The sequence below is a fragment of the Pleurodeles waltl genome, chromosome 7 (genome assembly GCF_031143425.1).
Source record: "Pleurodeles waltl isolate 20211129_DDA chromosome 7, aPleWal1.hap1.20221129, whole genome shotgun sequence".
In the NCBI taxonomy this organism is placed as follows: Eukaryota; Metazoa; Chordata; class Amphibia; order Caudata; family Salamandridae; genus Pleurodeles; species Pleurodeles waltl.
The window spans coordinates 1381721101-1381741125 of record NC_090446.1 but is presented as its reverse complement, the minus strand read 5'-3'; the positions used below and the strand labels follow the sequence as shown (position 1 = coordinate 1381741125).

Here is a 20025-nt window from a genome sequence, read left to right as displayed (position 1 = left end):
AAAGGCCTTTTTTCAATCATTTTGTTTTATTAATCCACAAACATTCACAAAAAGGGAAAATAAGCAGCAGAAAGCACCCATCTTAACAAAGAGCCAACACAGCTCAGTGCCAGCTTCCTCATGGGAAGGGTCGCATTAGGCAGGGCCTTTCAACAACTTCTGCTTTTCAGAAGGGCTGTGTGTGTCAGTTTCAGCAAGAAGCTCATCTTTTCATATGTGGCCCCTTTAGGCTTTCATGTGCATGCTTAGGAAACATTGAATGTGCATGGTACTTACAGGCTGCTGAATATAGGTGTCCTTTACCTCCCTCATATACATGTTTAGGACGTTTTAGTGGTCCATAGAATGAGGGAGCCCAAGATCTATATATGGGAGGCTCTTCACTAGATCTTTGGACCCTCAGAACATGCAGTTCTGAGGGTCCTTTTACATATCTCTAATGGCTGAACACTTTCAAAAGCTATGTGAAAGTCCATAGTTGTAAACTGATAATGTTAGAGGCTGTGCCAGGCAAGGGTCCAACTGCCATGGGCCTGCATCTGCAACAGTCATGGACAGTTTACCGGGTAACTCTTTACTCATCAACAAGGCTATCAGTCTCTCCCTCAGTAAAAGCAATTGCAGGCTTTTACTGCCAGAACATGTGAAACTCATGTTCTTCTTTTCTAACATGCTGCACTCTGTCGTAGGATACAATAGGCCTGATGAAGGGGTGACTTACACACATTAGAAAGGGACGTAGAGCTTTGCTACTGATTAAAATGGCAAAGTCAAGTTAGCAGTTTAAAACAGACGTTCCAGTCTGCAGTGCCAGACGGGGAGCCATGTTTTACAATGTTCTGCTCAGGGTGGCACAGTAAGTGCTGCAGTGCCTGAGGGGGGACAGGCCCTGGGTAACCCTGTTACCATATACTATGGACTTACACTTAAGTAGCTTGTGCTAATTGGGTATAAGTCAATCAAACATATACGTTTATGGGTCACAGCACTGGCACTGAGGTCTGATCAGCAGGCCTAAGTGCACTCTGAGTCGAAAAACCAGCGGCATCTGTCCAAAACTTTGGGGGTGAGAATAAAAATTTAAAAAAAGTCATTTCCTTACAGTTTGGTTAAAGTGGGAGGGTGACATCACTTCAGGGATGAACTTAGGATTGGTTCTAAGAACAAATCTATCCCAGTGGACCTGTATGAAGGGCTCTTGTAGAGTAAGTGCTTGCAGTTCACGACTGAGTATGCGACGTAATGGCCACTAGGAAGACCACTTGCAGAAGAACTAAACGACTAAAGGGGGCATGAATGCAGAGGTTCAAGGGGTGGTGCCATAAGCCTCATGAGGCCTACACTGAGATTCCACAAACGAGCAGGAGGCACTCTATGAGGTATAACCCTCTTGAGAACCTCCATGAAGGCCTTAACAACCGGAAATCTAAAGAAGCATGAGTGTTCCCCACTCAGCATGCAGGCTAAAACTACAGCGTAGTGTAATCAAATGGAGGTGTAGGGGGAAGTCTATTTTTTGCATATGCAACAGGTAAATAATACTGTCCTGCATAGGCTTGAGAGGGTCAATGTTCTTGGAAATACAGTGGTGAAAAAATATTTTCCATTTGGCAGAGTAACAGGCAAGTGTTGAGGGCCGTTGGGATTACTTACAAATGGATATACTTTCGAGGGGAAGATTAACGTACATTAATTCTAGCACTTTAGGTGCCAATTCGCAAAGTTGAGCTAACCAGATCCCCGACTTGCCTTGTCTCTGCATGAGAAAGTCCAGACTCAGCAGGAGTATCTCTTGAGGGCTGACGGACATCTCTAGGAGAGTTCAGTACTAGGATTTTCTGGCACAAGCTGGAGCTGTCAGAATAAGTCAGCGATGTTTGCTTCAACTTGCTCATCATGTAGGGAAGCAGTGGGAGAGGTGGAAAAGCAAAGACAAATATCCCTGACCAATTCATCAATAGTCCATTGACCAAGCAGTATGGGTACCAGGAGGTGAAGTTTGGGCATTTGGCATTTGCTGGGGATTTCGAACAAGTCCACTTGGTAGGTTTCCTAGGTGCTGGATGAGCTAGAGGCCAAATTCTACAGCTAGGAACGTTGCAAAAAACACGTCAGATTTCAATGTAAAAATGTGATGTGTCCATGTTGCGTTTCCTGTCGCGAGCATTAGGCCTACCCACGCAAGTGAGGTACCATTTTTTATCTGGAGACTTGGGGGAACACAGAATAGAAAAACAAGTGTTATTGCCCCATGTCTTTCTCTACATTGTTTCCTACCAAATGTAAGACAGTGTGTAAAAAAGACATCTATTTGAGAAATGCCCTGTAATTAACATTCTAGTATGGGCACCCGGGAAATTCAGAGGTGTGCAACTAACCACTGCTTCTCAACACCTTATTTTGTGCCCATTTAGGAAATACAAAACGTTTTCTTGATACCTGTAAGGAAATGCCTCCTTGGCATGGTTGCCCCCTGACTTTTTGCCTTTGCTGATGCTATGTTTACAATTGAAAGTGTGCTGAGGCCTGCTAACCAGGCCCCAGCACCAGTGTTCTTTCCCTAACCTGTACTTTTGTATCCACAATTGGCAGACCCTGGCATCCAGATAAGTCCCTTGTAACTGGTACTTCTAGTACCAAGGGCCCTGATGCCAAGGAAGGTCTCTAAGGGCTGCAGCATGTCTTATGCCACCCTGGAGACCTCTCACTCAGCACAGACACTGCTTGCCAGCTTGTGTGTGCTAGTGAGAACAAAACGAGTAAGTCGACATGGCACTCCCCTCAGGGTGCCATGCCAGCCTCTCACTGCCTATGCAAGTATAGGTCAGTCACCCCTCTAGCAGGCCTTACAGCCCTAAGGCAGGGTGCACTATACCATAGGTGAGGGTACCAGTGCATGAGCATGGTACCCCTACAGTGTCTAAACAAAACCTTAGACATTGTAAGTGCAGGGTAGCCATAAGAGTATATGGTCTGGGAGTTTGTCAAACACGAACTCCACAGCACCATAATGGCTACACTGAAAACTGGGAAGTTTGGTATCAAACTTCTCAGCACAATAAATGCACACTGATGCCAGTGTACATTTTATTGCAAAATACACCCCAGAGGGCACCTTAGAGGTGCCCCCTGAAACTTAACCGACTGTCTGTGTAGGCTGACTGGTTCCAGCAGCCTGCCACACTAGAGACATGTTGCTGGCCCCATGGGGAGAGTGCCTTTGTCACTCTGAGGCCAGTAACAAAGCCTGCACTGGGTGGAGATGCTAACACCTCCCCCAGGCAGGAGCTGTAACACCTGGCGGTGAGCCTCAAAGGCTCACCCCTTTGTCACAGCCCAGCAGGGCACTCCAGCTTAGTGGAGTTGCCCGCCCCCTCCGGCCACGGCCCCCACTTTTGGCGGCAAGGCTGGAGGGAACAAAGAAAGCAACAAGGAGGAGTCACTGGCCAGTCAGGACAGCCCCTAAGGTGTCCTGAGCTGAGGTGACTAACTTTTAGAAATCCTCCATCTTGCAGATGGAGGATTCCCCCAATAGGGTTAGGATTGTGACCCCCCCCTCCCCTTGGGAGGAGGCACAAAGAGGGTGTACCCACCCTCAGGGCTAGTAGCCATTGGCTACTAACCCCCCCAGACCTAAACACGCCCTTAAATTTAGTATTTAAGGGCTACCCTGAACACTAGAAAATTAGATTCCTGCAACAACAAGAAGAAGGACTGCCTAGCTGAAAAACCCCTGCAGAGGAAGACCAGAAGACAACAACTGCCTTGGCTCCAGAAACTCACCGGCCTGTCTCCTGCCTTCCAAAGAACTCTGCTCCAGCGACGCCTTCCAAAGGGACCAGCGACCTCTGCATCCTCTGAGGACTGCCCTGCTTCGACGACGACAAGAAACTCCCGAGGACAGCGGACCTGCTCCAAAAAGACTGCAACTTTGTTTCAAGAAGCAGCTTTAAAGAACCCTGCAACTCCCCGCAAGAAGCGTGAGACTTGCAACACTGCACCCGGCGACCCCGACTCGGCTGGTGGAGAACCAACACCTCAGGGAGGACCCCCGGACTACTCTACGACTGTGAGTACCAAAACCTGCCCCCCCTGAGCCCCCACAGCGCCGCCTGCAGAGGGAATCCCGAGGCTTCCCCTGACCGCGACTCTCTGAAACCTAAGTCCCGACGCCTGGAAAAGACCCTGCACCCGCAGCCCCCAGGACCTGAAGGACCGGACTTTCACTGCAGAAGTGACCCCCAGGAGTCCCTCTCCCTTGCCCAAGTGGAGGTTTCCCCGAGGAAGCCCCCCCTTGCCTGCCTGCAGCGCTGAAGAGATCCCTTGATCTCTCATTGACTTACATTGCGAACCCGACGCTTGTTCTAACACTGCACCCGGCCGCCCCCGCGCCGCTGAGGGTGACATTTCTGTGTGGGCTTGTGTCCCCCCCCCCGGTGCCCTACAAAACCCCCCTGGTCTGCCCTCCGAAGACGCGGGTACTTACCTGCTGGCAGACTGGAACCGGGGCACCCCCTTCTCTCCATTGAAGCCTATGCGTTTTGGGCACCACTTTGAACTCTGCACCTGACCGGCCCTGAGCTGCTGGTGTGGTGACTTTGGGGTTGCTCTGAACCCCCAACGGTGGGCTACCTTGGACCAAGAACTGAACCCTGTAAGTGTCTTACTTACCTGGTAAAACTAACAAAAACTTACCTCCCCCAGGAACTGTGAAAATTGCACTGTGTCCACTTTTTAAATAGCTATTTGTGAATAACTTGAAAAGTATACATGCAATTGAAATGATTCAAAGTTCCTAATGTACTTACCTGCAACACCTTTCAAACAAGATATTACATGTTAAATTTGAACCTGTGGTTCTTAAAATAAACTAAGAAAATATATTTTTCTATAACAAAACCTATTGGCTGGATTTGTCTCTGAGTGTGTGTACCTCATTTATTGTCTATGTGTATGTACAACAAATGCTTAACACTACTCCTTGGATAAGCCTACTGCTGGACCACACTACCACAAAATAGAGCATTAGTATTATCTATTTTTACCACTATTTTACCTCTAAGGGGAACCCTTGGACTCTGTGCATGCTATTCCTTACTTTGAAATAGCACATACAGAGCCAACTTCCTACATTGGTGGATCAGCGGTGGGGTACAAGACTTTGCATTTGCTGGACTACTCAGCCAATACCTGATCACACGACAAATTCCAAAATTGTCATTAGAAATTGATTTTTGCAATTTGAAAAGTTTCCTAAATTCTTAAAAGACCTGCTAGGGCCTTGTGTTAGATCCTGTTTAGCATTTCTTTTAGAGTTTAAAAGTTTGTAAAAGTTTGAATTAGATTCTAGAACCAGTTTTAGATTCTTAAAAAGTATTCCAACTTTTAGAAGCAAAATGTCTAGCACAGATGTGACTGTGGTGGAACTCGACACCACACCTTACCTCCATCTACAGATGAGAGAGCTAAGGTCACTCTGTAAACTAAAGAAAATAGCAATGGGCCCCAAACCTACCAAAGTACAGCTCCAGGAGCTTTTGGCAGAGTTTGAAAAGGCCAACCCCGCTGAGGATGGCAACTCAGAGGATGAAGATAGTGACTTGGAGGGAAATTCCCCCCCTCCAGTCCTACTTAGGGAGAGCAGGGCTTCTCAAGCCCTGACTCCACAAATAATAGTCAGAGATGCTGGTTCCCTCACAGGAGGGACCAACAACTCTGAAATCACTGAGGATAACCCCAGTGAAGAGGACATCCAGTTAGCCAGGATGGCCAAAAGATTGGCTTTGGAAAGACAGATCCTAGCCACAGAGAGGGAAAGACAAGAGATGGGCCTAGGACCCATCAATGGTGGCAGCAACATAAATAGGGTCAGAGATTCTCCTGACATGTTGAAAATCCCTAAAGGGATTGTAACTAAATATGAAGATGGTGATGACATCACCAAATGGTTCACAGCTTTTGAGAGGGCTTGTGTAACCAGAAAAGTGAACAAATCCCACTGGGGTGCTCTCCTTTGGGAAATGTTCACAGGAAAGTGTAGGGATAGACTCCTCACACTCTCTGGAAAAGATGCAGAATCTTATGACCTCATGAAGGGTACCCTGATTGAGGGCTTTGGATTATCCACTGAGTATAGGATTAGATTCAGGGGGGCTCAAAAATCCTCGAGCCAGGCCTGGGTTGACTTTGTAGACTACTCAGTAAAAACACTAGATGGTTGGATTCAAGGCAGTGGTGTAAGTAATTATGATGGGATGTACAATTTATTTGTGAAAGAACACCTGTTAAGTAATTGTTTCAATGATAAACTGCATCAGCATCTGGTAGACCTAGGACCAATTTCTCCCCAAGAATTGGGAAAGAAGGCGGACCATTGGGTCAAGACTAGGGTGTCCAAAACTTCCACAGGGGGTGACCAAAAGAAAGGGGTCACAAAACCTCCCCAGGGGAAAGGTGGTGAGACAGCCAAAAATAAAAATAGTAAAGAGTCTTCTACAGGCCCCCAAAAACCTGCACAGGAGGGTGGGCCCAGAGCCTCTTCACAAAACAATCCTGGGTACAAGGGTAAAAACTTTGATCCCAAAAAGGCCTGGTGTCGAAACTGTAGTCAGTCTGGACACCAAACTGGAGACAAGGCCTGTCCCAAGAAAAGTTCCACTCCAAACTCCAATCCAGGTAACACTGGAATGGCTAGTCTCCAAGTGGGATCAACAGTGTGCCCAGAGCAAATCAGGGTCCACACTGAAGCTACTCTAGTCTCTGAGGGTGGGGTGGATTTAGCCACACTAGCTGCCTGGCCGCCTAACATGCAAAAATACAGGCAGCAGCTCTTTATTAATGGGACAAGTGTAGAGGGCCTGAGGGATACAGGTGCCAGTGTCACCATGGTGACAGAGAAACTGGTTTCCCCTGGCCAATACCTGACTGGAAAAACCTATACAGTCACCAACGCTGACAATCAGACTAAAGCACATCCCATGGCAATGGTAACTTTAGAATGGGGAGGGGTCAATGGCCTGAAACAGGTGGTGGTCTCCTCAAACATCCCAGTAGACTGTCTGCTTGGAAATGACCTGGAGTCCTCAGCATGGGCTGAGGTAGAACTAAAAACCCATGCAGCCATGCTGGGTATCCCTGAACTGGTGTGTGTAAAAACAAGAGCACAATGCAAGGCACAGGGTGAAAAAGTAGAGCTGGAGTCTGGAAGAAAGGCCCAGCCTACCAAGAGAAAAGGAAAGTCAGTTGGGAAACCAACTGCAACACAGTCAGAAAAAGAGAACCTCTCTTCTCAGGAAGAAGTTCTGCCCTCTGAGGGAACTGAGCCTTTGGAGCTTGAACCTTATCAGGTTGAGCTCTTAGGCCCAGGGGGACCCTCAAGGGAGGAGCTGTGTAAGGGACAAGAAACCTGTCCCTCTCTTGAAGGCCTTAGGCAGCAAGCTGCTGAAGAGTCCAAGGGCAAGAAAAATGGAACACATAGGGTCTATTGGGAAGATGGACTCCTGTACACTGAGGCCAGAGACCCCAAACCTGGTGCCACTAGGAGAGTGGTAGTGCCTCAGTCGTTCAGAGAGTTTATTCTGACCTTAGCCCATGATATTCCCCTTGCTGGGCATTTGGGACAAACCAAGACGTGGGAGAGGTTAGTCAACCACTTCTACTGGCCCAATATGTCCCAGAAGGTTAAGGAGTTTTGCCTCTCCTGCCCCACCTGTCAATCCAGTGGTAAGACAGATGGGCACCCAAAGGCCCCCCTCATTCCACTTCCAGTGGTGGGGGTCCCCTTTGAAAGAGTGGGTGTGGACATAGTTGGTCCACTAGAACCTACCACAGCCTCAGGAAATATGTACATCCTAGTAGTAGTGGATCATGCTACTAGGTATCCTGAAGCTATCCCCCTTAGGTCGACTACTGCCCCTGCAGTAGCCAAGGCCCTCATTGGTATCTTTACCAGAGTGGGTTTCCCTAAGGAGGGGGTGTCTGACAGAGGTACCAACTTCATGTCAGCATACCTAAAACACATGTGGAATGAGTGTGGAGTGACTTACAAATTCACTACACCATACCATCCACAAACTAATGGCTTAGTTGAGAGATTCAACAAGACATTAAAAGGCATGATCATGGGGCTCCCAGAAAAACTCAAAAGGAGATGGGATGTCCTCTTGCCATGTCTGCTTTTTGCTTACAGAGAGGTGCCACAGAAGGGAGTAGGATTCTCACCCTTTGAACTTCTGTTTGGCCACCCTGTAAGGGGACCACTTGCTCTTGTTAAAGAAGGCTGGGAGAGACCTCTTCATGAGCCTAAACAAGACATAGTGGACTATGTACTTGGCCTTCGCTCTAGAATGGCAGAGTACATGGAAAAGGCAACCAAAAACCTTGAGGCCAGCCAACAGCTCCAGAAGTTTTGGTATGACCAAAAGGCTGCAATGGTTGAGTTCCAACCAGGGCAGAAAGTCTGGGTTCTGGAGCCTGTGGCTCCCAGGGCACTCCAGGACAAATGGAGTGGCCCTTACCCAGTGCTAGAAAGGAAGAGTCAGGTCACCTACCTGGTGGACCTGGGCACAAGCAGGAGCCCCAAGAGGGTGATCCATGTGAACCGCCTTAAGCTCTTCCATGACAGGGCTGATGTAAATCTGTTGATGGTAACAGATGAGGATCAGGAGGCAGAGAGTGAACCTCTCCCTGATCTTCTGTCATCAGACCCACAAGATGGCTCAGTAGATGGAGTGATCTACTCAGACACCCTCTCTGGCCAACAGCAAGCTGATTGTAGGAGAGTCCTACAACAGTTTCCTGAACTCTTCTCCCTAACCCCTGGTCAGACACACCTGTGTACCCATGATGTGGACACAGGAGACAGCATGCCTGTCAAAAACAAAATTTTTTAGACAGTCTGACCATGTTAAGGAAAGCATCAAGGTGGAAGTCCACAAGATGCTGGAATTGGGAGTAATTGAGCGCTCTGACAGCTCCTGGGCTAGCCCAGTGGTCTTAGTCCCCAAACCTCACACCAAAGATGGAAAGAAAGAGATGAGATTTTGTGTGGACTACAGAGGGCTCAACTCTGTCACCAAGACAGATGCTCATCCAATTCCTAGAGCTGATGAGCTCATAGACAAATTAGGTGCTGCCAAATTCTTAAGTACCTTTGACTTGACAGCAGGGTACTGGCAAATAAAAATGGCACCTGGAGCAAAAGAGAAAACAGCATTCTCCACACCTGATGGGCATTATCAGTTTACTGTTATGCCCTTTGGTTTAAAGAATGCCCCTGCCACCTTCCAAAGGTTGGTGAATCAAGTCCTTGCTGGTTTGGAGTCCTTTAGCACAGCTTATCTTGATGATATTGCTGTCTTTAGCTCCACCTGGCAGGATCACCTGGTCCACCTGAAGAAGGTTTTGAAGGCTCTGCAATCTGCAGGCCTCTCTATCAAGGCATCCAAATGCCAGATAGGGCAGGGAACTGTGGTTTACTTGGGCCACCTTGTAGGTGGAGGCCAAGTTCAGCCACTCCAACCCAAGATCCAGACTATTCTGGACTGGGTAGCTCCAAAAACCCAGACTCAAGTCAGGGCATTCCTTGGCTTGACTGGGTATTACAGGAGGTTTGTGAAGGGATATGGATCCATTGTGACAACCCTCACTGAACTCACCTCCAAGAAAATGCCCAAGAAAGTGAACTGGACTGTGGAATGCCAACAGGCCTTTGACACCCTGAAACAAGCAATGTGCTCAGCACCAGTTCTAAAAGCTCCAGATTATTCTAAGCAGTTCATTGTGCAGACAGATGCCTCTGAACATGGGATAGGGGCAGTTTTGTCCCAAACAAATGATGATGGCCTTGACCAGCCTGTTGCTTTCATTAGCAGGAGGTTACTCCCCAGGGAGCAGCGTTGGAGTGCCATTGAGAGGGAGGCCTTTGCTGTGGTTTGGTCCCTGAAGAAGCTGAGACCATACCTCTTTGGGACTCACTTCCTAGTTCAAACTGACCACAGACCTCTCAAATGGCTGATGCAAATGAAAGGTGAAAATCCTAAACTGTTGAGGTGGTCCATCTCCCTACAGGGAATGGACTTTATAGTGGAACACAGACCTGGGACTGCCCATGCCAATGCAGATGGCCTTTCCAGGTTCTTCCACTTAGAAAATGAAGACTCTCTTGGGAAAGGTTAGTCTCATCCTCTTTCGTTTGGGGGGGGGGGGGGTTGTGTAAGGAAATGCCTCCTTGGCATGGTTGCCCCCTGACTTTTTGCCTTTGCTGATGCTATGTTTACAATTGAAAGTGTGCTGAGGCCTGCTAACCAGGCCCCAGCACCAGTGTTCTTTCCCTAACCTGTACTTTTGTATCCACAATTGGCAGACCCTGGCATCCAGATAAGTCCCTTGTAACTGGTACTTCTAGTACCAAGGGCCCTGATGCCAAGGAAGGTCTCTAAGGGCTGCAGCATGTCTTATGCCACCCTGGAGACCTCTCACTCAGCACAGACACACTGCTTGCCAGCTTGTGTGTGCTAGTGAGAACAAAACGAGTAAGTCGACATGGCACTCCCCTCAGGGTGCCATGCCAGCCTCTCACTGCCTATGCAAGTATAGGTCAGTCACCCCTCTAGCAGGCCTTACAGCCCTAAGGCAGGGTGCACTATACCATAGGTGAGGGTACCAGTGCATGAGCATGGTACCCCTACAGTGTCTAAACAAAACCTTAGACATTGTAAGTGCAGGGTAGCCATAAGAGTATATGGTCTGGGAGTTTGTCAAACACGAACTCCACAGCACCATAATGGCTACACTGAAAACTGGGAAGTTTGGTATCAAACTTCTCAGCACAATAAATGCACACTGATGCCAGTGTACATTTTATTGCAAAATACACCCCAGAGGGCACCTTAGAGGTGCCCCCTGAAACTTAACCGACTGTCTGTGTAGGCTGACTGGTTCCAGCAGCCTGCCACACTAGAGACATGTTGCTGGCCCCATGGGGAGAGTGCCTTTGTCACTCTGAGGCTAGTAACAAAGCCTGCACTGGGTGGAGATGCTAACACCTCCCCCAGGCAGGAGCTGTAACACCTGGCGGTGAGCCTCAAAGGCTCACCCCTTTGTCACAGCCCAGCAGGGCACTCCAGCTTAGTGGAGTTGCCCGCCCCCTCCGGCCACGGCCCCCACTTTTGGCGGCAAGGCTGGAGGGAACAAAGAAAGCAACAAGGAGGAGTCACTGGCCAGTCAGGACAGCCCCTAAGGTGTCCTGAGCTGAGGTGACTAACTTTTAGAAATCCTCCATCTTGCAGATGGAGGATTCCCCCAATAGGGTTAGGATTGTGACCCCCTCCCCTTGGGAGGAGGCACAAAGAGGGTGTACCCACCCTCAGGGCTAGTAGCCATTGGCTACTAACCCCCCAGACCTAAACACGCCCTTAAATTTAGTATTTAAGGGCTACCCTGAACCCTAGAAAATTAGATTCCTGCAACAACAAGAAGAAGGACTGCCTAGCTGAAAAACCCCTGCAGAGGAAGACCAGAAGACAACAACTGCCTTGGCTCCAGAAACTCACCGGCCTGTCTCCTGCTTTCCAAAGAACTCTGCTCCAGCGACGCCTTCCAAAGGGACCAGCGACCTCTGCATCCTCTGAGGACTGCCCTGCTTCGACGACGGCAAGAAACTCCTGAGGACAGCGGACCTGCTCCAAAAAGACTGCAACTTTGTTTCAAGAAGCAGCTTTAAAGAACCCTGCAACTCCCCGCAAGAAGCGTGAGACTTGCAACACTGCACCCGGCGACCCCGACTCGGCTGGTGGAGAACCAACACCTCAGGGAGGACCCCCGGACTACTCTACGACTGTGAGTACCAAAACCTGTCCCCCCTGAGCCCCCACAGCACCGCCTGCAGAGGGAATCCCGAGGCTTCCCCTGACCGCGACTCTCTGAAACCTAAGTCCCGACGCCTGGAAAAGACCCTGCACCCGCAGCCCCCAGGACCTGAAGGACCGGACTTTCACTGCAGAAGTGACCCCCAGGAGTCCCTCTCCCTTGCCCAAGTGGAGGTTTCCCCGAGGAAGCCCCCCCTTGCCTGCCTGCAGCGCTGAAGAGATCCCTTGATCTCTCATTGACTTACATTGCGAACCCGACGCTTGTTCTAACACTGCACCCGGCCACCCCCGCGCCGCTGAGGGTGAAATTTCTGTGTGGGCTTGTGTCCCCCCCCGGTGCCCTACAAAACCCCCCTGGTCTGCCCTCCGAAGACGCGGGTACTTACCTGCTGGCAGACTGGAACCGGGGCACCCCCTTCTCTCCATTGAAGCCTATGCGTTTTGGGCACCACTTTGAACTCTGCACCTGACCGGCCCTGAGCTGCTGGTGTGGTGACTTTGGGGTTGCTCTGAACCCCCAACGGTGGGCTACCTTGGACCAAGAACTGAACCCTGTAAGTGTCTTACTTACCTGGTAAAACTAACAAAAACTTACCTCCCCCAGGAACTGTGAAAATTGCACTGTGTCCACTTTTTAAATAGCTATTTGTGAATAACTTGAAAAGTATACATGCAATTGAAATGATTCAAAGTTCCTAATGTACTTACCTGCAACACCTTTCAAACAAGATATTACATGTTAAATTTGAACCTGTGGTTCTTAAAATAAACTAAGAAAAGATATAACAAAACCTATTGGCTGGATTTGTCTCTGAGTGTGTGTACCTCATTTATTGTCTATGTGTATGTACAACAAATGCTTAACACTACTCCTTGGATAAGCCTACTGCTGGACCACACTACCACAAAATATCTATTTTTACCACTATTTTACCTCTAAGGGGAACCCTTGGACTCTGTGCATGCTATTCCTTACTTTGAAATAGCACATACAGAGCCAACTTCCTACAATACCTATTTCTCACTTTTTATATTTCACCAAATTAATTGCTGTATGCCCAGTATACAATGAAAACCCGTTGCAAGGTGCAGCTCCTTTATTGGCTCTTGGTATCTAGAGATCTAGATGAACCTACAAGCCCTATATATCCCCGCTACCAGAAGAGTCTAGCAGACGTAACGGTATATTGCTTTTCAAAATATGACATTGCAGGAAAAAGTTACAGAGTAAAACGTGGAGAAAAATGGCTGTTTTATTCACCTCAATTTCAATATTGTTTTTGTTCAGCTGTTATTTTCTGTGGGAAACCCTTGTAGGATCTACTCAAATTACCCCTTACTGAATTCAGAATTTTGTCTACTTATCAGAAATGTTTAGCTGTCTGGGATCAAGCATTGGTTTCACACCCATTTCTGTCACTAACTGGAAGAAGGCTAAAAGCACAAAAAATAGTAAAAATGGGGTATGTCCCAGTAAAATGCCAAAATTGTGTCGAAAAATGTGGTTTTCTGATTCAAGTCTGCCTGTTCCAGCAAGCTGGGTAGATGGTGATTTTAGCACAGCAAACCCTTTGTTGATGCCATTTTCAGGGCAAAAACCACAAGCCTTCTTCTGCAGCCCTTTTTTCCCCATTTTTTGTTTTAAAAACCAAACTTTTTGCTGTATTTTGGCTAATTTCTTGGTCTCCTTCAGGGGAACCCACAAACTCTGGGTACCCCTAGAATGTTGGGGGGAAAAAAAAGGAAGCAAATTTGGTGTGGATAGCTTATGTGGACAAAAAGTTATGAGGGCCTAAGCACGAACTGCCCCAAATAGGAAAAAAAAAGGCTCGGCACAGGACGGCAGCGAAGGGGTTAAAAGCTGCCTGATGTGAAGAGGTAATATGGTCTACAGGATAAACTTAAATGGTGAGAAGACATTCTAGATCTCCCATAGAAAAATGTGTCTTTCAATGTGGATTAGTGTCGGAATCCAACAAAAGGTCAAGGAAAAGAATTACCTCAAAATCTAAACTTGGATAGGCCTGGCCCTTTGTTGTGAAGATCACCAGCAAAATGCCGGTCATCGTGGCATCTTTCGACATATACAGCTTTGATGGGGATGTACGCATCTCAGAGGGCCCAGAGAAATTACTTTGCAATCCACATCAAAAGTGAGGGGCGTGGCCTAGCACTGGTCCAAGATGGCAGCGTTCTGAATGAGCTCTGTCGCACGGAGCGCATTACCTGACTGCCGCACCTGTCCGGTCTGTGCTGCCGGCTGGTGGGGGGGCTAAATATGTAGATCACCATCCTCGCCAACGGAGGAGATGGCTGATTTCATCTGCGGTGCGCAGCACGAGGCGCACGGACCCTGGAGTAACCCAAAGACTTCATCAGGGCTTGTACAACAACAGTACTTAAATCAAAATTTTGGGTTCGATCATCCCCATTTCTTAAGCTCCAATGTATTTCCACATGTCTCAGTAACTGACCAATATTGACGGGGTACAAAATATAATCATGTACTGCCGCTAGTATCGTCCGCAAGTACTTCCCAAGACGAAACACGTGCTGGCAGAATCACAATTGAAATCTATCATCTGCATTTACAGAAGGACAAGAATTGTGTTGAATTGGATTAAACTAAAAACTGGCTGAACCACACAGAAGGACTGAAGTGCTGTACATCTGTATACTATGTGATTGGATCTTTTTTAGGATATCGTGATTTGGACTTTGGGGTTCTCATATCTGTGAGTAATACATATTTATATGAACTGGAAACCTGTAATGTATGATATGATTTAACATTTTCTTTAGCGCGTGCCTTTAATGTTGATATATTGCCAATTTAAACCTCATTATTCAAGAGAGAATCCAGTCTGGCCGCTGGTCTGGCCTGCAGATAAACTGGACCAAGTCCATTATTTCCCCCCTCACAGTAGTCACCACTAACCTAATAGTCCCTTGCAAATACAGTGGCAGACGGACCCGGTGCGATATTTGGGCGTACGGCATCACACTGACATTCCCACTTTGATAAGAGAGAACTGAGGTTGACCTAGAAGCACTACCGGCATGTTTTGACAGGTGGCGAACCCTTCCGCCCTCGCTGGTGGGCAGTGTGGCTTTAATGAAGATGGTTAGCCTCTCAAAACTACTTTACCTGTTTCAGAACATTCCAGTCCCACTTTTTAACTCACCTATGCTCCCTTATGATCCGACTGGCGGTTGGCTGGCAAACTCTCCAACCCCTGTATCATAAGGGTGGTTTTTCGGCCCCTAATTTTGAGGTTTACTATTTAATCGCACAGATACAGTATATCCACCGCTGGTTCTAAAATAGCACACATGCTCCCCAGGCGATTATCGAAAAGGGCTTGATGCACCCTATCCCCACACTGTCTATCCCTTTTACACATCTTGCAAGACCAATTAAGGAGATTCATACTGTGTGACGCACTGTCTGGGCCTGGCACAGACTGGTTGCTATGTGCGGCATCACTACACCCTACTCCAAACATACACCCCTCAGGTACTATAGTGAGCTTAACCTGGGTGACACTTCAGGGATTTTACACTCACTGCAGAAGAGGCACTTAGTTGCCCTAGGAGTTTTTTTTCAAAGCTAATACATGTAAGACATATCAGGAATACGTAGGGAATGGGCCAGCCAATGTGGGCGATATAATTGCTTACGATAAGCTTGCCCATGAAGCCAAACAGGTCTTTCCTACGTTCTCCAACGAACCTCCTGAATGGTTGCCCCCGACTATTCTCCTTTTTAATCTGCAACCTTCTAAGCTTGTCACTTGTATAACCCTGTGTGAGAATGTAGCCTCTCTCTAGCCTTGTTACCCCCACTTTTGGCCTGTTTGTGAGTATATGTCAGGGTTTTTTCACTGTCTCACTGGGATCCTGCTAGCCAGAACCCAGTGCTCATAGTGAAAACCCTATGTTTTCAGTATGTTTGTTATGTGTCACTGGGACCCTGCTAGCCAGGACCCCAGTGCTCATAAGTTTGTGGCCTATCTGTATGTGTTCCCTGTGTGATGCCTAACTGTCTCACTGAAGCTCTGCTAACCAGAACCTCAGTGGTTATGCTCTCTCTGCTTTCCAAATTGTCACTAACAGGCTAGTGACCAATTTCAACAATTCACATTGGCATACTGGAACACCTTTATAATTCCCTAGTATATGGTACTGAGGTACCCAGGGTATTGGGGTTCCAGGAGATCCCTATGGGCTGCAGCATTTCTTTTGCCACCCATAGGGAGCTCTGACAATTCTTACACAGGCCTGCCACTGCAGCCTGAGTGAAATAACGTCCACGTTATTTCACAGCCATTGACCACTGCACTTAAGTAACTTATAAGTCAACTATATGTCTAACCTTCACCTGGTGAAGGTTGGGTGCTAAGTTACTTAGTGTGTGGGCACCCTGGCACTAGCCAAGGTGCCCCCACATCGTTCAGGGCAAATTTCCCGGACTTTGTGAGTGCAGGGACACCATTTCACGCGTGTACTATACATAGGTCACTATCTATGTATAGCGTCACAATGGTAACTCCGAACATGGCCATGTAACAGGTCTAAGATCATGGAATTGTCACCCCAATGCCATTTTGGCATTGGGGAGACAATTCCATGATCCCCTGAGTCTCTAGCACAGACCCGGGTACTGCCAAACTGCCTTTCCCGGGGTTTCACTGCAGCTGCTGCTGCTGCCAACCCCTCAGACAGGTTTCTGCCCTCCTGGGGTCCAGCCAGGCCTGGCCCAGGAAGGCAGAACAAAGGACTTCCTCAGAGAGAGGGTGTTACACCCTCTCCCTTTGGAAAAAGGTGTCAGGGCTGGGGAGGAGTAGCCTCCCCCAGCCTCTGGAAATGCTTTGATGGGCACAGATGGTGCCCATCTCTGCATAAGCCAGTCTACACCGGTTCAGGGATCCCCCAGCCCTGCTCTGGCGCGAAACTGGGGAAAGGGAAGGGGAGTGACCACTCCCCTGACCTGCACCTCCCAGGGGAGGTGCCCAGAGCTCCTCCAGTGTGCTCCAGACCTCTGCCATCTTGGAAACAGAGGTGTTGCTGGCACACTGGACTGCTCTGAGTGGCCAGTGCCAGCAGGTGACGTCAGAGACTCCTTCTGATAGGCTCTTACCTGTGTTACTAGCCTATCCTTCCTGGTAGCCAAACCTCCTTTTCTGGCTATTTAGGGTCTCTGCTTTGGGGAATTCTTCAGATACCGAATGCAAGAGCCCACCAGAGTTCCTCTGCACTTCTCTCTTCACCTTCTGCCAAAGGATCGACCACTGTCTGCTCAGGACGCATGCAAAACCGCAACAAAGTAGCAAAGACGACTACTGCAACCTTGTACTGCTTCATCCTGCTGGCTTTCTCGCCTGTTTTCTGGTGGTGCATGCTCTGGGGGTAGCCTGCCTCCTTCTTGCACCAGGAGCTCTGAAGAGATCTCCTGTGGGTCAACGGAATCTTCCTCCTGCAACCGCAGGCAACAAAAGACTGCATGACCGGTCCTCTGGGTCCCCTCTCAGCACGACGAGCGTGGTCCCTGGAACTCAGCAACTCTGTCCAAGTGACTCCCACAGTCCAGTGACTCTTCAGTCCAGGTTTGGTGGAGGTAAGTCCTTGCCTCCCCACGGTAGACTGCATTGCTGGGTACCGCGTGATTTGCAGCTGCTCCGGCTCCTGTGCACTCTTCCAGGATTTCCTTCATGCACAGCCAAGCCTGGGTCCCCGACACTCTAACCTGCAGTGCACAACCTTCTGAGTTGTCCTCCGGCATCGTGGGACTCCCTTTTGTGTCTTCGGGTGGACTCCGGTTCACTCCTCTTCCAAGTGCCTGTTCCGGTACTTCTGCGGGTGCTGCCTGCTTCTGTGAGGGCTCCCTGACTTGCTGGGCGCCCCCTCTGTCTCCTCATCCAAGTGGCGACATCCTGGGCCCTCCTGGGCCACAGCAGCATCCAAAAACCCTAACTGCGACCCTTGCAGCTAGCAAGGCTTGTTTGCGGTCTTTCTGCGTGGGAACACCTCTGCAAGCTTCTTCACGACGTGGGACATCCATCCTCCAAAGGGGAAGTTTCTAGCCCTCTTCGTTCTTGCAGAATCCACAGCTTCTACCATCCGGTGGCAGCTCCTTTGCACCCTCAGCTGGCATTTCCTGGTCATCTGCCCACTCTCGACATTGTCGCGACTCTTGGACTTGGTCCCCTTGTTTCACAGGTACTCAGGTCCAGAAATCCACTGTTGTTACTTTGCTGGTGTTGGTCTTCCTTGCAGAAACCCCCTATTACGACTTCTGTGCTCTCTGGGGTTATAGGTGCACTTTACACCTACTTTTCAGGGTCGTGGGGTGGGCTATTTTTCTAACCCTCACTGTTTTCTTACAGTCCCAGCGACCCTCTACAAGCTCACATAGGTTTGGGGTCCATTCGTGGTTCGCATTCCACTTTTGGAGTATATGGTTTGTGTTGCCCCTATACCTATGTGCTCCTATTGCAATCTACTGTAACTTTACATTGCTTGCATTACTTCCTTTTGCTATTACTGCATATTTTTGGTATTGTGTACATTTGGCATCCTCATACTGAGGGTACTCACTGAGATACTTTTGGCATATTGTCATAAAAATAAAGTACCTTTATTTTTAGTATATCTGTTTATTGTGTTTTCTTATGATATTGTGCATATGACACCAGTGGTATAGTATGAGCTTTGCATGTCTCCTAGTTCAGCCTAAGCTGCTCTGCTATAGCTACCTTCTATCAGCCTAAGCTGCTAGAAACACCTCTTCTACACTAATAAGGGATAACTGGACCTGGTACAGAGTGTAAGAACCCCTTGGTACCCACTACAAGCCAGGCCAGCCTCCTACACGCTGCTATGGAGCACTGGGGCCTAGACCATCATAAGCTTCGCTGGGTGTGGGAGGGTGATCTGGGGCATGATATAACAGATGCACACGGGGAGTTTTGCTGTCGACAGACTAAGAGGGTCTCCTTCAATGGCATATTCAACTTAATTTAAAATGCTTGCACAGAGTGTACCTCTCCCCTATGGACATAGCAAGATACTACCCAGACGCTGGCACCAAATGTGTCCGAAGTGGGGCTCGAGAGATGACTTTTAATCATTTGGCATGGACGTCTCCTGAGGTAGCTGTGTTCTGGACCCATATTCAGGATGCTCTACATGACATGCCTGAACACAAACTTCATTTCACCCCCATGATGGCGCTACTGGGATGTGTGTGAAGTCCCAAAAAAGTACCAGGGACTCATTGCTCTTGCTGTGGAACTGGGTAGACGCTGAGTGTTGATGAGATGGGGCAGCAGGCTTGCCCCAAAGTTCAATGACTGGCTGAAAGACATGATGCTCTGTGAAGAATGGGCAGGGATATATGCAGAAAAGCAGCCACCAACGGCGCGCCCTCAAGACTATTGGGACCCATTCCGAACATACCTTTCAAGATCGCATCCTGATTAGCTAGTAATAATAATTGCAGAAATCTATTGGGGAGGTCTTGTGATATGGAAAGGGGGGCCATCGGATACCCGAACATGTGATGGACAAGGTTTGTGCTGTAGTATCATTTGCAATACTTATGTGCTGATGTGTTTTGTGCATGTTCAGGTACACATAAGATATTGTTCTATATGTCTGAGTAAGAGGGCACAGTGTTGAATCGTCAGAACAACCTGTATCCTACCATGCTGCTACGCATTGTAATTTGTAATTCACCCACTATTTATGTTATCAATTGTATGAGGTTTTTTAATAACAGAGTAGCTAATTAAAAAAAGTGCTATCGTCAAGATATTCAGTATCATGGACTCTCAAAATAGGCACAAAGGCCTCCAATGGAACTAAAACATTTTCAGAACTTCTCACTGCCTCTCCTCAGATCCAGTCATCCTCCTGCGGTAGGTACCAATCACAGTGGAGGCAGATTTCAACACAAGAGCCATCAATCAAGATGACCAAGTGGATTTGTATGACTGCCTAAGCCATGCAAATGCTGAAACACCACCTAGCAGTGTCCCAAGATCCTTACCAGGATTTCAGAGTCCAGAAAGAGGACTGATTATGTTGTCTCCAGCTCACTGCCACCTAATGATATCACAACCTGGGCAAGATATTCTAGAATTCATGAAGATTAATA

The 20025-nt window shown here is 48.2% G+C and overlaps 1 protein-coding gene across 2 annotated transcripts in view; it reads right to left on the bottom strand.

Annotated features, from left to right (window-relative positions):
* POLD1 (DNA polymerase delta 1, catalytic subunit) overlaps positions 1–20025 on the bottom strand; it is a 336382-nt gene that overhangs the window by 233727 nt on the left and 82630 nt on the right. The window lies entirely within an intron of this gene.